At 31.3% G+C, this 3,405-nt stretch overlaps 1 pseudogene; it reads left to right on the top strand.

Annotated features, from left to right (window-relative positions):
- Nucleotides 1-1,881: 1,881 nt before the first annotated feature.
- LOC128250826 (probable cyclin-dependent serine/threonine-protein kinase DDB_G0292550) overlaps nt 1,882-3,405 on the top strand; it is a 4,901-nt pseudogene continuing 3,377 nt past the window's right edge.

Below are 3,405 nucleotides of genomic sequence, written 5' to 3'. Positions count from 1 at the left end.
TATATATGTATATATATATAACATTACTATTCTCTTACGTCCTGTAATATATATGTATATATATATAACATTGCTATCGAGTTTGAAAATAGAGAGATTTAATGGATATAAATTAATTTAGTAATTACTTAACATATTCACCAACAATTTTTTTCATTTCACAAACAAAATTAAAATTACAAAACATATATAAATATATAATTTCGCATTTTAAATACCTTGTATGGGAAATCCTCAGGGTGTACAAATGGCAATAAGGGGGTACGTATCCTAATATAAACTGGATATTATTGCATATTGATATGCAGCGATTTATGCGTTATAAGTACGATCTCTTCAGGGCATATAAATATGACATTTTTCGAAGAGGAAATTTCCACTGCTATTAGTTTCAATTAGGCTTGGTAGTAGTAAACCATGACATTCTTCCATGAGATGTTTTTCTCAACTGTTTGTTTGGGTAAAATTCAATAGCAGCAACAGTAGTGTTTGTTGAAGTTAGCAAATGTTCTTGGCTAGGTAGGGAGTGGTTACTTAGAGCATACTTGGTTTCGATTGATTCTACATACTTAATAGTCACAAGGTATTTTCATGGATTTCAAAGTTGATTATATTATTTCAAATATGTGAAAGTTATTAATCGTCGCAGTGAGTAATTACTAAGCAGTAAGAACCGCTTGGATATTATAGAGAAGTAGCCAGTTGTATCTTAAACTCTTCTTACTATTATTATTGTATCAAAGTGTTTTTAGCCTATATATAATCTTATAAATTGAATTCTATTCTTATATTCTTTATATGCGTCTTTATTATTATAGTTATTATTGTTATGTTTAAAGAAAACGTTTATTGAAATTATATGAATTAATGCATTCTATTATTTAAATTTTTAAAAAGAAAACGTTTCTTGTCCAGTATTAACTAATTAATTTTGCGAAGTAAGTATTTGGTATAATTCCTCTAGGCATAAATTACATCTTTCGTCCCCTATTTTAAAAGGTTTTTTCATTACTAATAATTTTCCATTTTAATGAATATTTAATATTTTCATACTTAAGCGACCATATAAGCTTGCTAAGACGTGTTGAAACTTTTCTAGTATTATTTCTAAACGAACTTTCATGATTTGCTATTCTTTGTTTTAAAAAACATGAGCTAGCACTAATATAGTAATATTTATTTTTACCTTTTGTGACTACATATCTGATCTATAGACGGTATTTCTGACTTTACAGTTATTTCAAAATTTGTATTGCGTTCTCCTAGTGCAACCACATTTTCCATGTATCTACGTTTTTGCTATTAGATTTTATAATGTTTGCGTTTGTTTTATATTTTTGATGATTACCTTTATTATTACTGTTTTCATAACAGTCGCTACTTGTTTTAGTCACCATGTGTGCCTGTCTATTAGTTATAGAATTTATAGAATTATTTAACAGAAAAGTTTCCCTTTCATCATTATTTACTTTCTTAGAAGTGATTTCAATAAAATTTGAATTAACCATCTTACTATCGTTTTTAAAATTGGTATTATTATTATTATTATCTTTAATTTGGTTTTCATTATTACTTGCCTTATTAATGTTATTGTCCTGGGCTTTGGAACTTTGTTTATTGTTGTGGCCGGCTAAAATATGAGCTAAATTTCTAGAGTTGGAGAACGTAATTCTGATTGTTCGTTCAGTAAATAAATTATGGTATTTATTCTTTATCGAAAATACATTTATCCATTCCCTCGTAGAACATCCTTGGTATTTTTGATTTAACTGGAAGTTAACATAAAGTTTGAATGTTCAAATTCTTCATTCTGCTCATTTTCCTTATTATCAATATTGTCCTTTAAACTGTAAGTAGTCAAGAAATAAACTGGAACATCAAATGGGCGCTAAAGAAAGATTACCAAAAGATACAACGTCAGAAAGAAACAGCTTTGTCATTTTACCCAGAGAAATTTGGTATCTGCCTGATTATTATATCTCTCCTCTTACTACACACACACATACATACACATACACACTCACCTCCCCTTCTTCTTAGCTCTCCTGTGTGACCCTTCTGTTCGGCATTTGCCATGATAGATCGCTAGCCACTACACACATTTTTTCTCTCCTTGTTTCTCTCCTTGTTTCTCTCCTTGTTTCTTTCTGTGTTCCTTTCTGTGGAAGAGCGTAGGCTCGAAACGTTAAAGACTTTTTCAATTCCCGAGCGTTATACTAATACATCTGTTTGTTTTCTACACCACCAGACTTCGTCTTTTGTTTTTTTTTGTGAATTCTCCCCCTATAATATATATATATATATATATATATGTAGAGATATATGTATATAGTTAAATATGCATGTACACACATATATATACACACCTATAGATATATGTTTAAACACACACACAGATACATACACGCACTCGCACAAATACACACAAACACACGCACACGCTTACGCACACAACACACGCACATATGCAAATATAACCCTTCTGTAATATATATATATGTATGTGTATATATATACACACAGAAATCTGTGTGTGTTCTCGAAACTTTTTGGCTTCTCATCCGGTGCCACAGATGGACAAATATATATTTATATATATATCTGTGTATGTATGTATGTATGCATGTATTCATCTATCTATCTATCTATCTATCTATCTATCTATCTATCTATCTATCTATCTATCTATCTATCTATCTATCTATCTATGCCTTTTTTTATATGCACTTCCGTGTATGTTTTTGTGTTTGTGTTTACCAAACCCACCGCTTCACAATGGGCCTTAATTTGTTTCCATCTTACTATCGTTTTTAAAATTGGTATTATTATTATTATTATCTTTATTATTATCTTTAACTTGTTGGTTCGGTATAAGAAAGACCAATAAAATAAGTGCCAGAGTTACGAGAAAAAATACAAGTACTGGGTCGATTTGTTCACCTAAACCCTTCAAGATAGAACCCTAGCATGGCCACAGTCTAACGAATGAAACAACTAAAACAGCAATTCTCAAACAGGGTCCATTTAGTCCTCGGGAGTTCATATAAGACTTTTTGGTGTCCATGTAGACAAAAGAGTAAACTGTGTTTCGACAGTAGTAAGTGAAAGTTCCATAAAAATGTTTTACTTTAGATGTATTTATTGCAAGAAATAGACTGGTTTACTCTTTTACTCTTTTACTTGTTTCAGTCATTTGACTGTGGCCATGCTGGAGCACCGTCTTTAGTCGACCAAATCGACCCCAGGACTTATTCTTTGTAAGCCTAGTACTTATTCTGCCGGTCTCTCTTGCAGAACCGCTAGGTTACAGGGACTTAAACACGCCAGCATCGGCTGTCAAGCGATGTTGGGAGGACAAACACAGACAAACAAACACACACACACACACACACACACACACACACA

Source organism: Octopus bimaculoides, chromosome 25, assembly GCF_001194135.2.
Source record: "Octopus bimaculoides isolate UCB-OBI-ISO-001 chromosome 25, ASM119413v2, whole genome shotgun sequence".
NCBI lineage: Eukaryota > Metazoa > Mollusca > Cephalopoda > Octopoda > Octopodidae > Octopus > Octopus bimaculoides.
Note: the sequence above shows the minus strand (reverse complement) of the source record. Positions and strands in the feature narration are given on the sequence as shown.